The sequence below is a fragment of the Carcharodon carcharias genome, chromosome 19 (assembly GCF_017639515.1).
Source record: "Carcharodon carcharias isolate sCarCar2 chromosome 19, sCarCar2.pri, whole genome shotgun sequence".
Classification (NCBI taxonomy): Eukaryota; Metazoa; Chordata; class Chondrichthyes; order Lamniformes; family Lamnidae; genus Carcharodon; species Carcharodon carcharias.
Genome location: NC_054485.1, coordinates 80,291,029 through 80,309,639, shown reverse-complemented (window position 1 = coordinate 80,309,639; position 18,611 = coordinate 80,291,029). Strand labels below are relative to the sequence as shown.

The following is an 18,611-nucleotide window of genomic DNA, read 5'->3' as shown; positions in this document are numbered from 1 at the left end:
GAAGCAGTCTAATTCAAGTCAAATCAGATAGAGGAAGAGAAAAAGAGTGAAAGAAACAATGCCCAGGATTTCACGGACTTGCCGAAGGGTCTCTCCCCATCCCCGATGGATGCAGTGAGCCATTTAAATCTCCATTCAGTTCAGCGGGACCGTAATATCCCGCCAGGTGGGGTGGGTGGGCAAAAACCATGGCCATTGAGATTGAGAATGAGGGAAAAAGCGACAGAAATACACTTCAAAAGGATAGGTTTTACATTTTAGAAATCTCTAAGAAGAAATTTACTACAGGTCGAGTATCCTTTATCTGAAACCCTTGGGGTTGATTGCGTTTTGGCATTCAGATATTTTGGGTTTTCGGATTTACCGTGTATATGGTAGGCCTAGGCCTACTAACATTCCATTAGCCTAAGCCTAGGCTGGCTATAGCCTACAAATACTAGGTTGTTTCTCCATTTGCAAACCCTCACACACCCTAATTCTTACCTGTTAACACTTATTACGCCAGTAATATAATATTACATTGCTTTATTAACAGGATTAAAAAGCATTCGGTTTTTGGATGTGTTCAGTTTTCAGACGCACATATATAAGATATTCGGATGTACATGCAGGAATAAGACTCAGAAGGGAGCCAAGTTGGTATGTCATTAACAATTGTTAGATTCAATACCTATACCGAACTTTCCGTGGCAAGTTTATTGGGGAATTAATGTGGATAACTAGCAAGTTCTGAAAAACATTGGAGAGGCTATGTAAGGTGAGGAAAATGACAGAACAGCATAAATCGACCAGCAGATTCTGGAGATTCACAACTCACTCCGTAACTCTGAACCTCCTGAATTTGCTGGGCAATTTGTGCAATAACAATAGTGTGGCTATGAACTGGTATTATTCCTCCAGTAAAATGTGGCCCCATTAACTCATCAGAGTTTCAAATGGTGCAGCTTAAGAGGCTCGGTGCTTCTGTTGCTTTTGTTCACCCAGGGGTTAAAGAAGGGGAAGAGTTTGTCCTTGAATGTATCAATGAAAGTGTAGAGATGCGACATTCCATCGGCATCGTAAAAGGACAGCTGTCTTCCCTCATAGTCCAGGTAGACTCCAATTTTCCTGGGCTTGGCAGTCAGTTTGAGGATGGTGGAGGGCACGGTCAGGGCCCCATAGGTGTGCCCGTACCTGTGGCATATGGTCCAGTAGCCGATCGAGGGCATCAGTGTGACCTGCCCCTTCCTCTTGGCCGTCTCCAGGGCCAAGCCCAAATCCCAGTCGGTCTTGCTGGCCACCTCCACCTCCCAGTAATGTTTCCCGGACACGAAGCCCTGGCTGCTCAGGACGCAGGTGCAGGGCTCGAACCTCTCCCGGCCATTCGGTAGGTTTCTCCGCAGGTCCCCGACGTGCACCGCTGTCATGTCATCGGACAGTATGAGCCTGGGCTGTGCGGTTCCGGGATCCAGGGTGAGTGAGGCGGGAACACAAGTAGGAAGATGATCATAAGCGTGCAACATCTGGAAGAACTGATTACAATCTGGAAGGACTAAACTAGAGACCATCAATATAAACCAAGAAATCCAAGAGGAAATTCAGGAGAAACTTCTTTACCAAGAGAGTGATGCGGCTGCAGAACATGCTACCACAGGGAGCTGTTGGGACGAATAATATGAATGCATTTAAGGGGAAGCCTAGATAAGCACATGGGAGAGAGGGAATAGACAGTCACACAGATAATGTTACATAAGAAAGGTTAGGAGGAGGCTCGAGTGGAGCATAAAGAACAGCATGGACTGCTTGGGCTGAATAGCCTGTTGCTCTGCAGTATATCCTATATTATTGTATGCAATGTCATTGGATCATGAAAATACTGAAATCCAGTTCTCAAATAGCATGCACAGACAGAGGAGCCTGTCCTCATGCACATCTTCGAAGCTGGCAGGGCATATTGAGAGTGTGCAAATCATATGTGATCACAGGTTTCATAATGAGAGGTGTTGAGTACAAAAGCAAGGAGGTTATGAAAGGAACCTCAGGTACAAAAATCACCAACTTCTGGAAAAAATGGATTAGGTTAAAAAAAAAGACTGCCTCCAGAAATTACAGTTTATGTGGGCTTCAAATCCTAGAGTTTCAACATCACTGTTGGAGAGGAATCTGCCACAGACACAGATACCAACAAAGGACTTATAAACAGTGAACTCTCAATTTTTTTTGCTTTTTCCATTGAACTTTAATTTGGCTAAGAAAGTAACCTCCTCCAGTATAGCTTGTAATTCTTCATGCTTGTCTGTGGGTGTGTGTGTTGGTGTGTGCGATGCGAAGGCCGAGATGTGGGTTTACCTTTTTTAAAAAATTTATATCGTTCCCTTGGTGCGTTCTTAACTCAATAAAAACAAACCCCTTTTTGTTTTAAACTCAAGAATGCCTGCCATTCTAGATTCTTTGAAATCAGCAGATAAATGGTTAAACACGGACAGTGAGTAAATTCCTTCATCCTTACAAATTACATCAGGTCATGTTACAATCATTCCAGGAGTGAAAAAAAAGACAAGTGTTCTCATTTGTTGTAACAACACCTCTTTATTGTGACACATTTTCCCTTTTGTTTTGTTGATAAAATGCCTCCTGTTACAAAATGACTTAACCCCTACATTATCATAGGCACGTTTTTAATTTTTTAATCAATATTTTTTCTTCCCCTGATTTATTCCTTCTCCTGTTTTGGTTCTTTGTCCTCCAAGTATATCCAGTACCTTTCCCACATATATACATAAATATAGAACATATATTTTATAATATATATTTTATAATATACATATATAAATCTGCATAGGAGGTGTTGGCAAGATATTATTTGACTGCAGGAGGCATCACACTTCAGCCTGTCTGGTGCCCATACTGGTGAGTGATCAGGACCAGGGACCATGATGTATTGTCTGCCTGCTCCCTGCTTAGGATGGATGAGAGCTGAGATTGGCAACTGTCACACAGGCTATAGGACGGTGATACGTGTTGCAGTCCTTGGAGAGTCCATGTGCAAGTCAAAGGCATGGGGTGGGGTGGGGGGGGTGTGGGGGGGTATAATTTCCTTTGCACATACAATAACGGAAAGGTTGCTCTATTACTAAACTGGGGAGACCTCTGAGAAAACCCACCTTCCAGTGACGGCACCTGAGTTCAAATCAATCGAGGTGAAAGGCAGAGGTTTGTGTGAGATGAGTTTCAGGCCATCTCAGGTTGGTCATTGCTATACAGCAGAGGCTGCCCTGAACTTGAAGAAGGAACAGAAATTAATACCAAGGATTGGGAGTCGGTAGGATCAGAATAGGAGAATCCCTTTTATGCTCATGGCTGACGGTCTCATGCACTTTAAGTGACTTCATCTTTAAGAGTGATCAAATAAGTGTTTATGATAAAAATATGAGATCCCTGTGAAAGTTACTGAGCTTCCATCTGGGTTTCCAGTCACTTGTGGCATTGAAAATGGGAGAGGAATTTTCTGAGCCTGTGCTAAACTGAGAATTCTCAGCGACAGCAGGCGGTACATGAGAAAATAACAGCCTCACTGTTCGTGTTCACCAGGAGAAGGAGAATAACAGTAAATCTATCCGTGTTTAGCAGGAGAGAGGGGATTATGGTAAATCTATCAGGGTTTACCATCAGAGAGAGGATTATGGTGAATCTATCAGTGTTCACCAGGAGAGAGAGGATTGTGGTAAACTTATCACTGTTTACAAAGAGAGAGAGGATTATGGTAAATCTATCAGGGTTTACCATCAGAGAGAGGATTATGGTGAATCTATCAGTGTTCACCAGGAGAGAGAGGATTACAGTAAATCTATCAGTGTTTAACAGGACAGAGAGGATTACGGTAAATCTATCAGTGTTTACCCGGAGAGAGAGGATTAAGGCAAATTTATCAGTGTTCACCAGGAGAGAGAGGATAATGGTAAATCTGTCAGTGTTCACCAGGAGAGAGAGCATTATGGCAAAACTTTCTGTGTTCACCAGGAGAGAGAGGATTACAGTAAATCTATGAGAGTTTAACAAGAGAGAGAGGATTATAGTAAATATATCTGTGTTTCCCAGGAGAGGTAGGATTACTGTAAATCTATCAGTGTTTACCTGGAGGGAGAGGATTACGGTAAATCGATCAGTATTTACCAGGAGAGAGAGGATTATGGTAAATCTAGCAGTGGTTACCAGGAGAGAGAGGATTACGGTAAATCTATCAATGTTCACCAGGAGAGAGAGGATTACGATAAATCTATCATTGTTTACCAGGAGGAAGAGGACTATGGTGAATCTATCAGTGTTCACCAGGAGGGAGGGGATTACGGTAAATCTATCAGTGTTTACCAGGAGACAGGGGATTATGGTGAATCTATCAGTGTTTACCAGGAGAGAGGATGACAGTAAATCTATCAGTGTTTACCTGGAGGGAGAGGATTACGGTAAATCTGTCAGTATTCACCGGAAGAGAGAGGATTACGGTAAAACTATCAGTGTTTACCAGGAGAGAGAGGATCATGGTAAATCTATCAGTGTTCACCAGGAGAGAGAGGATTATGGTAAAACTATCAGTGTTTACCAGGAGAGAGAGGATCATGGTAAATCTATCGGTGTTCACCAGGAGAGAGAGGATCATGGTAAATCTATCAGTGCTTACCAGGAGAGAGAGGATTATGGTAAATCTATCCGTTTTTACCAGGAGAGAGAGGATTATGGTAAAATTATCAGTGTTTACCAGGAGAGAGAGAATTATGGTAAATCTGTCAGTATTCACAAGGAGAGAGAGGATTACGGTTAATCTATCAGCGTTCTCCAACAGAGAGAGGATTACGGTAAAACTATCAGTGTTCAACAGCAGAGAGATGATTACAGTAAATCTATCAGAGTACCTCAACAGAGAAAAGATTACACTAAAACTACCAGTGTTTAACAAGAGAGAGAGGATTATGGTAAATATATCTGTGTTTACCAGGAGATGGAGGATTACGGTAAATCTATCAGTGTTTACCAGGAGAGAGAGGATTACAATACATCCATTAGTGTTCACCAGGAGAGGGAGGATAATGGTGATTCTATCAGTGTTTACCAGGAGGGAGAGGATTACGGTAAATCGATCAGTGTTTACCCGGAGAGAGAGCATTAAGGCAAATTTATCAGTGTTCACCAGGAGAGAGAGAATAATGGTAGATCTATCACTGTTCACCAGGAGAGTGTGGATTATGGTAAATCTGTCAGTGTTCACCAGGAGAGAGAGCATTATGGCAAAGCTTTCTGTGTTCACCAGGAGAGAGAGGATTACAGTAAATCTATGAGAGTTTAACAAGAGAGAGAGGATTATAGTAAATATATCTGTGTTTCCCAGGAGAGGTAGGATTACTGTAAATCGATCAGTGTTTACCAGAAGGGAGAGGATTATGGTGAATCTATCAGTGTTTACCAGGAGAGAGGATGACAGTAAATCTATGAGTGTTTACCTGGAGAGAGAGGATTACGGTAAATCTAGCAGTGGTTACCAGGAGAGAGAGGATTACGGTAAATTTATCATTGTTTACCAGGAGGAAGAGGACTATGGTGAATCTATCAGTGTTTACCAGGAGGGAGGGGATTACGGTAAATCTATCAGTGTTTACCAGGAGACAGAGGATTATGGTGATCTATCAGTGTTTACCAGGAGAGAGGATGACAGTAAATCTATCAGTGTTTACCTGGAGGGAGAGGATTACGGTAAATTGATCAGTATTTACCAGGAGAGAGAGGATTATGGTAAATCTGTCAGTATTCACCAGGAGAGAGAGGATTACGGTAAAACTATCAGTGTTTACCAGGAGAGAGAGGATCATGGTAAATCTATCAGTGTTCACCAGGAGAGACAGGATTATGGTAAAACTATCAGTGTTTACCAGGAGAGAGAGGATCATGGTAAATCTATCGGTGTTCACCAGGAGAGAGAGGATCATGGTAAATCTATCAGTGCTTACCAGGAGAGAGAGGATTATGGTAAATCTATCCGTTTTTACCAGGAGAGAGAGGATTATGGTAAAATTATCAGTGTTTACCAGGAGAGAGAGAATTATGGTAAATCTGTCAGTATTCACCAGGAGAGAGAGGATTACGGTTAATCTATTAGTGTTCTACAACAGAGAGAGGATTACGGTAAATCTATCAGCGTTCTCCAACAGAGAGAGGATTACGGTAAAACTATCAGTGTTCAACAGCAGAGAGATGATTACAGTAAATCTATCAGAGTTCCTCAACAGAGAAAAGATTACGCTAAAACTACCAGTGTTTAACAAGAGAGAGAGGATTATGGTAAATATATCTGTGTTTACCAGGAGATGGAGGATTACGGTAAATCTATCAGTGTTTACCAGGAGAGAGAGGATTACAATACATCCATTAGTGTTCACCAGGAGAGGGAGGATAATGGTGATTCTATCAGTGTTTACCAGGAGGGAGAGGATTACGGTAAATCGATCAGTGTTTACCCGGAGAGACAGCATTAAGGCAAATTTATCAGTGTTCACCAGGAGAGAGAGAATAATGGTAGATCTATCACTGTTCACCAGGAGAGTGTGGATTATGGTAAATCTGTCAGTGTTCACCAGGAGAGAGAGCATTATGGCAAAACTTTCTGTGTTCACCAGGAGAGAGAGGATTACAGTAAATCTATGAGAGTTTAACAAGAGAGAGAGGATTATAGTAAATATATCTGTGTTTCCCAGGAGAGGTAGGATTACTGTAAATCGATCAGTGTTTACCAGAAGGGAGAGGATTATGGTGAATCTATCAGTGTTTACCAGGAGAGAGGATGACAGTAAATCTATGAGTGTTTACCTGGAGAGAGAGGATTACGGTAAATCTAGCAGTGGTTACCAGGAGAGAGAGGATTACGGTAAATTTATCATTGTTTACCAGGAGGAAGAGGACTATGGTGAATCTATCAGTGTTTACCAGGAGGGAGGGGATTACGGTAAATCTATCAGTGTTTACCAGGAGACAGAGGATTATGGTGAATCTATCAGTGTTTACCAGGAGAGAGGATGACAGTAAATCTATCAGTGTTTACCTGGAGGGAGAGGATTACGGTAAATTGATCAGTATTTACCAGGAGAGAGAGGATTATGGTAAATCTGTCAGTATTCACCAGGAGAGAGAGGATTACGGTAAAACTATCAGTGTTTACCAGGAGAGAGAGGATCATGGTAAATCTATCAGTGTTCACCAGGAGAGAGAGGATCACGGTAAAACTATCAGTGTTTACCAGGAGAGAGAGGATCATGGTAAATCTATCGGTGTTCACCAGGATAGAGAGGATTACGGTAAATCTATCAGTGCTTACCAGGAGAGAGAGGATTATGGTAAAACTATCAGTGTTTACCAGGAGAGAAAGAATTATGGTAAATCTGTCAGTATTCACCAGGAGAGAGAGGATTACGGTTAATCTATTAGTGTTCTACAACAGAGAGAGGATTACGGTAAATCTATCAGCGTTCTCCAACAGGGAGAGGATTACGGTAAAACTATCAGTGTTCAACAGCAGAGAGATGATTACAGTAAATCTATCAGAGTTCCTCAACAGAGAAAGGATTACGCTAAATCTACCAGTGTTTACCAAGAGAGAGAGGATTATGGTAAATATATCTGTGTTTACCAGGAGATGGAGGATTACGGTAAATCTATCAGTGTTTACCAGGAGAGAGAGGATTACAATACATCCATTAGTGTTCACCAGGAAAGGGAGGATAATGGTGATTCTATCAGTGTTTACCAGGAGGGAGAGGATTAAGGCAAATTTATTAGTGTTCACCAGGAGAGAGAGAATAATGGTAGATCTATCACTGTTCACCAGGAGAGTGTGGATTATGGTAAATCTGTCAGTGTTCACCAGGAGAGAGAGCATTATGGCAAAACTTTCTGTGTTCACCAGGAGAGAGAGGATTACAGTAAATCTATGAGAGTTTAACAAGAGAGAGAGGATTATAGTAAATATATCTGTGTTTCCCAGGAGAGGTAGGATTACTGTAAATCGATCAGTGTTTACCAGAAGGGAGAGGATTATGGTGAATCTATCAGTGTTTACCAGGAGAGAAGATGACAGTAAATCTATGAGTGTTTACCTGGAGAGAGAGGATTACGATAAATCTAGCAGTGGTTACCAGGAGAGAGAGGATTATGGTAAATTTATCATTGTTTACCAGGAGGAAGAGGACTATGGTGAATCTATCAGTGTTTACCAGGAGGGAGAGGATTACGGTAAATCTATCAGTGTTTACCAGGAGACAGAGGATTATGGTGAATCTATCAGTGTTTACCAGGAGAGAGGATGACAGTAATTTTATCAGTGTTTACCTGGAGGGAGAGGATTACGGTAAATCTATCAGTATTTACCAGGAGAGAGAGGATTATGGTAAATCTGTCAGTATTCACCAAGAGAGAGAGGATAACGGTAAAACTATCAGTGTTTACCAGGAGAGAGAGGATCATGGTAAATCTATCAGTGTTCACCAGGAGAGAGAGGATTACAGTAAATCTATGAGTGTTTAACAAGAGAGAGAGGATTATGGTAAATATATCTGTGTTTACCAGGAGAGAGAGGATTACGGTAAATCTATCAGTGCTTACCAGGAGAGAGAGGATTATGGTAAAACTATCAGTGTTTACCAGGAGAGAAAGAATTATGGTAAATCTATCAGTGTTCACCAGGAGAGAGAGGATCACGGTAAAACTATCAGTGTTTACCAGGAGAGAGAGGATCATGGTAAATCTATCGGTGTTCACCAGGAGAGAGAGGATTACGGTAAATCTATCAGTGCTTACCAGGAGAGAGAGGATTATGGTAAAACTATCAGTGTTTACCAGGAGAGAAAGAATTATGGTAAATCTGTCAGTATTCACCAGGAGAGAGAGGATTACGGTTAATCTATTAGTGTTCTACAACAGAGAGAGGATTACGGTAAATCTATCAGCGTTCTCCAACAGAGAGAGGATTACGGTAAAACTATCAGTGTTCAACAGGAGAGAGATGATTACAGTAAATCTATCGGAGTTCCTCAACAGAGAAAGGATTACGCTAAATCTACCAGTGTTTACCAAGAGAGAGAGGATTATGGTAAATATATCTGTGTTTACCAGGAGAGAGAGGATCATGGTAAATCTATCGGTGTTCACCAGGAGAGAGAGGATTATGGTAAATCTATCCGTTTTTACCAGGAGAGAGAGGATTATGGTAAAACTATCAGTGTTTACCAGGAGAGAGAGAATTATGGTAAATCTGTCAGTATTCACAAGGAGAGAGAGGATTACGGTTAATCTATTAGTGTTCTACAACAGAGAGAGGATTACGGTAAATCTATCAGCGTTCTCCAACAGAGAGAGGATTACGGTAAAACTATCAGTGTTCAACAGCAGAGAGATGATTACAGTAAATCTATCAGAGTTCCTCAACAGAGAAAGGATTACGCTAAATCTACCAGTGTTTACCAAGAGAGAGAGGATTATGGTAAATATATCTGTGTTTACCAGGAGATGGAGGATTACGGTAAATCTATCAGTGTTTACCAGGAGAGAGAGGATTACAATACATCCATTAGTGTTCACCAGGAGAGGGAGGATAATGGTGATTCTATCAGTGTTTACCAGGAGGGAGATGATTAAGGCAAATTTATCAGTGTTCACCAGGAAAGAGAGAATAATGGTAGATCTATCACTGTTCACCAGGAGAGTGTGGATTATGGTAAATCTGTCAGTGTTCACCAGGAGAGAGAGCATTATGGCAAAACTTTCTGTGTTCACCAGGAGAGAGAGGATTACAGTAAATCTATGAGAGTTTAACAAGAGAGAGAGGATTATAGTAAATATATCTGTGTTTCCCAGGAGAGGTAGGATTACTGTAAATCGATCAGTGTTTACCAGAAGGGAGAGGATTATGGTGAATCTATCAGTGTTTACCAGGAGAGAGGATGACAGTAAATCTATGAGTGTTTACCTGGAGAGAGAGGATTACGGTAAATCTAGCAGTGGTTACCAGGAGAGAGAGGATTACGGTAAATTTATCATTGTTTATCAGGAGGAAGAGGACTATGGTGAATCTATCAGTGTTTACCAGGAGGGAGAGGATTACGGTAAATCTATAAGTGTTTACCAGGAGACAGAGGATTATGGTGAATCTATCAGTGTTTACCAGGAGAGAGGATGACAGTAATTTTATCAGTGTTTACCTGGAGGGAGAGGATTACGGTAAATCTATCAGTATTTACCAGGAGAGAGAGGATTATGGTAAATCTGTCAGTATTCACCAAGAGAGAGAGGATAACGGTAAAACTATCAGTGTTTACCAGGAGAGAGAGGATCATGGTAAGTCTATCAGTGTTCACCAGGAGAGAGAGGATTACAGTAAATCTATGAGTGTTTAACAAGAGAGAGAGGATTATGGTAAATATATCTGTGTTTACCAGGAGAGGGAGGATTACGGTAAATCGATCAGTGTTTACCAGGACGGAGAGGATTCCGGTAAATCTATCAGTGTTTACCTGGAAGGAGAGGATTACGATAAATCTATCAGTGTTCACCAGGAGAGAGAGGATTATGGTAAATCTATCCGTTTTTACCAGGAGAGAGAGGATTATGGTAAAACTATCAGTGTTTACCAGGAGAGAGATGATTATGGTAAATCTGTCAGTATTCACCAGGATAGAGAGGATTACGGTTAATCTATTAGTGTTCTACAACAGAGAGAGGATTACGGTAAATCTATCAGCGTTCTCCAACAGAGAGAGGATTACGGTAAAACTATCAGTGTTCAACAGGAGAGAGATGATTATAGTAAATCTATCAGAGTTCCGCAACAGAGAGAGGATTACGGTAAGTCTATCAATGTTCATCAGGAGGGAGAGGATTACGGTAAATCTTTCTGTCTTCACCAGGAGAGAGAGGAAGACAGTAAATCTATCAGTGTTTACCAGGAGAGAGAGGATTATGGTAAATCTATCAGTTTTTACCAGGAGAGAGAGGATTACGGTAAAACTAGCAGTGTTTACGAGGAGCGAGAGGATTATGGTAAATCTGTCAGTATGCACCAGGAGAGAGAGGATGTCGGTAAATCTATTAGTGTTCTACAACAGAGAGAGGATTACGGTAAATCTATCAGAGTTCCACAACAGGGAGAGGATTACGGTAAATCTTTCTGTGTTCACCAGGTGAGAGAGGAAGACAGTTAATCTATCAGTGTTTACCTGGAGAGAGAGGATTATGGTAAAACAATCAGTTTTTACCAGGAGAGAGAGGATTACTGTAAATCTATCAGTGTTTAGCAGGAGAGAGAGGATTACGGTAAATCTATCATTGTTTACTAGGAGAGAGAGGAGTATGGTGAATCTATCAGTGTTTACCATAAGGGAGGGGATTATGGTAAATCTATCAGTGTTTACCAGGAGAGAGGATGACAGTAAATCTATCAGTGTTTACCTGGAGGGAGAGGATTATGGTAAATCTGTCAGTATTCACCAGGAGAGAGAGGATTACGGTAAAACTATCAGTGTTGACCAGGAGAGAGAGGATCATGGTAAATCTATCAGTGTTCAGCAGGAGAGAGGAGATTACGGTAAAACTATCAGCGTTCACCAGGAGAGAGAGGATTACGGTACATGTATCAGTGTTCACCAGGAGAGAGAGGATTATGGTAAATGTTTCAGTGTTCACCAAGAGATAGAGGATTACGGTAAAACTATCAGTGTTCAACAGGAGACAGATGATTACAATAAATCTATCAGTGTTTACCAAGAGAGAGAGGATAATGGTATATATATCTGTGTTTACCAGGAGGCCGAGGATCACGGTAAATCTATCAGTGTTTACCAGGAGTGAAAGCATTATGATGAATTTATCAGTGTTTACCAGGAGGGAGAGGATTACGGAAACTCTATCAGTGTTTACCAGGAGAGAGAGGATTATCGTGAAACTATCAGTGTATACCAGGAGAGGGGATAACAGTAAATCTATCAGTGTTTACCTGGAGGGAGAGGATTATGTTAAATCTGTCAGTATTCACCAGGAGAGAGAGGATTACGGTAAATCTATCAGTGTTCTATAACAGAGAGAGGATTACGGTAAAACTATCAGTGTTCAACAGCAGACAGATGATTACAATAAATCTATCAGTGTTCACCAAGAGAGAGAGCATTATGGTAAATCTTTCAGTGTTCACCAGGAGAGAGAGAGGATTACGATAAATCTATCATTGTTTAGTAGGAGACAGAGGATTATGGTGAATCTATCAGTGATTACCAGAAGGGAGAGGATTATGGTAAATCTATCAGTGTTTACCAGGAGACAGGATGACAGTAAATCTATCAGTGTTTACCTGGAGGGATAGGATTACGGTACATCTATCAGTGTTTATCAGGAGAGAGAGGATTATGGTAAATCTGTCAGTATTCAACAGGAGAGAGAGGATTACGGTAAATCTATCAGTGTTCTACAACAGAGAGAGGATTACGGTAAATCTATCAGCGTTCACCAGGAGAGAGAGGATTAAGGTACATGTATCAGTGTTCACCAGGAGAGAGAGGATTACGGTAAATCTATAAGTGTTCACCAGGAGAGAGAGGATCACGGTAAATCTATCAGTGTTTACCGAGAGAGAGGATAATGTTAAATCTATCTGTGTTTACCAGGAGAGAGAGGATTATGGTAAATCTATCAGTGTTTACCAGGAGAGAGGATGACAGTAAATCTATCAGTGTTTACCTGGAGGGAGAGGATTATGGTAAATCTGTCAGTATTCACCAGGAGAGAGAGGATTACGGGAAAACTATCAGTGTTGACCAGGAGAGAGAGGATCATGGTAAATCTATCAGTGTTCAGCAGGAGAGAGGAGATTACGGTAAAACTATCAGCGTTCACCAGGAGAGAGAGGATTACGGTACATGTATCAGTGTGCACCAGGAGAGAGAGGATTACGGTAAATCTATCAGTGTTCACCAAGAGAGAGGATTACGGTAAAACTATCAGTGTTCAACAGGAGAGAGATGATTACAATAAATCTATCAGTGTTTACCAAGAGAGAGAGGATAACGGTAAATATATCAGTGTTTACCAGGAGAGGGAGGATTACGGTAAATCAATCAGTGTTTACCAGGAGAGGGAGGATTACGGTAAATCTATCAGCTTTTACCAGGAGAGAGAGGATTACGGTAAAACTATCAGTGTTTACCAGGAGAGAGAGGATTATGGTAAATATGTCAGTATTCACCAGGAGAGAGAGGATTACGGTAAATCTATCAGTGTTTAACAAGAGAGAGAGGATAATGGTAAAAATATCTGTGTTTAACAGGAGGCCGAGGATCATGGTAAATCTATCAGTTTTTACCAGGAGTGAAAGGATTATGATGAATCGATCAGTGTTTACCAGGAGGGAGAGGATTACAGAAACTCTATCAGTGTTTAACAGGAGAGAGAGGATTATCGTGAAACTATCAGTGTATACCAGGAGAGAGGATAACAGTAAATCTATCAGTGTTTACCTGGAGGGAGAGGATTATGGTAAATCTGTCAGTATTCCCCAGGAGAGAGAGGATTACGGTAAATCTATCAGTGTTCTACAACAGAGAGAGGATTACGATAAATCTATCAGTGTTTACCAGGAGAGAGAGGATTATGGTAAATCTGTCAGTATTCACCAGGAGAGAGAGAATTACGGTAAATCTATCAGTGTTCTACAACAGAGAGAGGATTACGGTAAATCTATCAATGTTTACCAGGAGAGAGAGGATCATGGTAAATCTATCAGTGTTCACCAGGAGAGAGAGGATTATGGTAAAATTATCAGCGTTCACCAGGAGAGAGAGGATTAAGGTACATGTATCAGTGTTCACCAGGAGAGAGAGGATTGCGGTAAATCTATCTGTGTTTACCAGGAGAGGAAGGGTTACGGTAAATCTATCAGTGTTTACCAATAGAGAGAGGATAATGTTAAATCTATCTGTGTTTACCAGGAGAGAGAGGATTATGGTAAATCTATCAGTGTTTACCAGGAGAGAGGATGACAGTAAATCTATCAGTGTTTACCTGGAGGGAGAGGATTATGGTAAATCTGTCAGTATTCACCAGGAGAGAGAGGATTACGGTAAATCTATCAGTGTTCTACAACAGAGGATTACGGTAAATCTATGAATGTTTACCAGGAGAGAGAGGATCATGGTAAATCTATCAGTGTTCACCAGGAGAGAGAGGATTATGGTAAAATTATCAGCGTTCACCAGGAGAGAGAGCATTAAGGTACATGTATCAGTATTCACCAGGAGAGAGAGGATTACGGTAAATCTATCTGTGTTTACCAGGAGAGGAAGGGTTATGGTAAATCTATCAGTGTTTACCAAGAGAGAGAGGATAATGGTAAATCTATCTGTGTTTACCAGGAGAGGGAGGATTACGGTAAATCTATCAGTTTTTACCAGGAGAGAGAGGATTATGGTAAATCTATCAGTGTTCACCAGGAGAGAGAGGATTATGGTAAAATTATCAGCGTTCACCAGGAGAGAGAGCATTAAGGTACATGTATCAGTATTCACCAGGAGAGAGAGGATTACGGTAAATCTATCTGTGTTTACCAGGAGAGGAAGGGTTATGGTAAATCTATCAATGTTCACCAGGAGAGAGAGGATTAAGGTAAATCTATCAGTGTTTACCAAGAGAGAGAGGATTAAGGTACATGTATCAGTGTTCACCAGGAGAGAGAGGATTAAGGGAAATATATCTGTGTTTACCAGGAGAGGGAGGGTTACGGTAAATCTATCAGTTTTTACCAGGACAGAGAGGATCACGGTAAAACTATCAGTGTTCTACAGCAGAGAGAGGATTACGGTAAATCTATCAGTGTTCTACAACAGAGAGAGGATTACGGTAAATCTATCAGCGTTCTCCAACAGAGAGAGGATTACGGTAAAACTATCAGTGTTCACCAGGAGAGAGAGAATTATGGTAAAAGTATCAGCGTTCACCAGGAGATAGAGGATTAAGGTACATGTATCAGTGTTCACCAGGAGAGAGAGGATTACGGTAAATCTATAAGTGTTCACCAGGAGAGAGAGGATTACGGTAAATCTATCAGTGTTTACCAAGAGACAGAGGATAATGGTAAAACTATCAGTGTTTACCAGGAGAGAGAGGATTATGGTAAATCTGTCAGTATTTACCAGGAGAGAGAGGATTACGGTAAATCTATCAGTGTTCACCAGGAGAGAGGATTACGGTAAATCTATCAGTGTTTACCAAGAGAGAGAGGATTAAGGTACATGTATCAGCGTTCTCCAACAGAGAGAGGATTATGGTAAAACTATCAGTGTTTACCAAGAGAGAGAGGATTAAGGTACATGTATCAGTGTTCACCAGGAGAGAGAGGATTACGGTAAATCTATCTGTGTTTACCAGGAGAGGGAAGGTTACGGTAAATCTATCAGTTTTTACCAGGAGAGAGAGAATCACGGTAAAACTATCAGTGTTCTACAACAGAGAGAGGATTACGGTAAATCTATTAGCGTTCTCCAACAGAGAGAGGATTACGGTAAAAATATCAGTGTTCAACAGGAGAGAGATGATTACAGTAATCTATCAGAGTTTCGCAAGAGTGAGGATTACGGTAAACCTATCAGTGTTCATCAGGAGGGAGAGGATTATGGTAAATCTTTCTGTGTTCACCAGTAATGAGAGGAAGACAGTAAACCTATCAGTGTTTACCTGGTGAGAGGGGATTACGGTAAATCTATCAGTGTTTACCAGGCGAGAGAGGATTATCATGAATCTATCAGTGTTTAACAGGAGAGAGGATGACAGTAAATCTATCAGTGTTTACCTGGAGGGAGAGGATTACGGTAAATCTATCAGTGTTTACCTGGAGAGAGAGGATCATGATAAATCTATGAGTGTTCAGCAGGGGGGAGAAGATTACGGTAAGACTATCAGCGTTCACCAGGAGAGAGTGGATTACGGTACCTGTATCAGTGTTCACCAGGAGAGAGAAGATTACAGTAAAACTATCAGCGTTCACCAGCAGAGAGAGGATTACGGTATATGTATCAATGTTCACCAGGAGAGAGATGATTATGGTAAATCTATCAGTGTTCACCAGGAGAGAGAAGATTACGATAAAACTATCATTGTTCAACAGGAGAGAGATGATTGCAGTAATTCTATCAGTGTTCACCAAGAGAGAGAGGATTATGGTAAAATAATCAGTCATTACCAGGAGAGAGAGGATTATGGTAAATCTATCAGTTTTTACCAGGAGAGAGAGGATTACGGTAAAACCATCCGTTAACCAGGAGAGAGAGAATTACGGTACATGTATCAATGTTCACCAGGAGAGAGTGGATTACGGTAAATCTATCTGTGTTCACCAGGGGAGAGAAGATTACGATAAAACTATCTGTGTTCAACAGGAGAGAGATGATTACAGTAAATCTATCAGTGTTCACCAAGAGAGAGAGCATTATGGTAAATCTATCAGTGTTCACCAGGAGAGAAAGAGGATTACGATAAATCTGTCATTGTTTACTAGGAGAGAGAGGATTATGGTGAATCGATCAGTGTTTACCAGGAGAGAGGATGACAGTAAATCTATCAGTGTTTACCTGGAGGGAGAGGATTATGGTAAATCTGTCAGTATTCACCAGGAGAGAGAGGATTAAGGTAAATCTATCAGTGTTTACCAAGAGAGAGAGGAATAAGGTACATGTATCAGTGTTCACCAGGAGAGAGAGGATTAAGGGAAATATATCTGTGTTTACCAGGAGAGGGAGGGTTACGGTAAATCTATCAGTTTTTACCAGGACAGAGAGGATCACGGTAAAACTATCAGTGTTCTACAGCAGAGAGAGGATTACGGTAAATCTATCAGTGTTCTACAGCAGAGAGAGGATTACGGTAAATCTATCAGCGTTCTCCAACAGAGAGAGGATTACGGTAAAACTATCAGTGTTCACCAGGAGAGAGAGAATTATGGTAAAAGTATCAGCGTTCACCAGGAGAGAGAGGATTAAGATACATGTATCAGTGTTCACCAGGAGAGAGAGGATTACGGTAAATCTATCAGTGTTTACCAAGAGAGAGAGGATAATGGTAAATCTATCTGTGTTTACCAGGAGAGGGAGGATTACGCTAAATCTATCAGTTTTTACCAGGAGAGCGAGGATTATGGTAAAACTATCAGTGTTTACCAGGAGAGAGAGGATTATGGTAAATCTGTCAGTATTTACCAGGTGAGAGAGGATTACGGTAAATCTATCAGTGTTCACCAGGAGAGAGGATTACGGTAAATCTATCAGTGTTTACCAAGAGAGAGAGGATTAAGGTACATGTATCAGTGTTCACCAGGAGAGAGAGGATCACGGTAAATCTATCTTTGTTTACCAGGAGAGGGAGGGTTACGGTAGATCTATCAGTTTTTACCAGGAGAGAGAGGATCACGGTAAAACTATCAGTGTTCTACAACAGAGAGAGGATTACGGTAAATCTATCAGTGTTTACCAGGAGAGAGAGGATTGTGGTAAATCTATCAGTTTTTACCAGGAGAGAGAGGATTACAGTAAAACTATAAGTGTTTACGAGGAGAGAGGATTATGGTAAATCTGTCAGTATTCACCAGGAGAGAGAGGATTACGGTAAATTTTTTAGTGTTCTACAACAGAGAGAGGATTACGGTAAATCTATCAGTGTTCTACAACAGAGAGAGGATCACGGTAAATATATCAGCGTTCTCCAACAGAGAGAGGATTATGGTAAAACTATCAGTGTTTACCAAGAGAGAGAGGATTAAGGTACATGTATCAGTGTTCACCAGGAGAGAGAGGATTACAGTAAATCTATCTGTGTTTACCAGGAGAGGGAAGGTTACGGTAAATCTATCAGTTTTTACCAGGAGAGAGAGAATCACGGTAAAACTATCAGTGTTCTACAACAGAGAGAGGATTACGGTCAATCTATCAGCGTTCTCCAACAGAGAGAGAATTACGGTAAAAATATCAGTGTTCAACAGGAGAGAGATGATTACAGTAATCTATCAGAGTTCCGCAACAGAGTGAGGATTACGGTAAACCTATCAGTGTTCATCAGGAGGGAGAGGATTATGGTAAATCTTTCTGTGTTCACCAGTAATGAGAGGAGGACAGTAAATCTATCAGTGTTTACCTGGTGAGAGGGGATTACGGTAATTCTATCAGTGTTTACCAGGCGAGAGAGGATTATCATGAATCTATCAGTGTTTAACAGGAGAGAGGATGACAGTAAATCTATCAGTGTTTACCTGGAGGGAGAGGATTACGGTAAATCTATCACTGTTTACCTGGAGAGAGAGGATCATGATAAATCTATGAGTGTTCAGCAGGGGGGAGAAGATTACGGTAAGACTATCAGTCATTACCAGGAGAGAGAGGATTATGGTAAATCTATCAGTTTTTACCAGGAGAGAGAAGATTACAGTAAAACTATCAGCGTTCACCAGCAGAGAGAGGATTACGGTATATGTATCAATGTTCACCAGGAGAGAGATGATTATGGTAAATCTATCAGTGTTCACCAGGAGAGAGAAGATTACGATAAAACTATCTGTGTTCAACAGG

The 18,611-nt window shown here is 41.0% G+C and overlaps 1 pseudogene; it reads right to left on the bottom strand.

Annotated features, from left to right (window-relative positions):
- Positions 1 to 923: 923 nt before the first annotated feature.
- Positions 924 to 18,611, bottom strand: part of LOC121291256 — a 30,018-nt pseudogene continuing 12,330 nt past the window's right edge.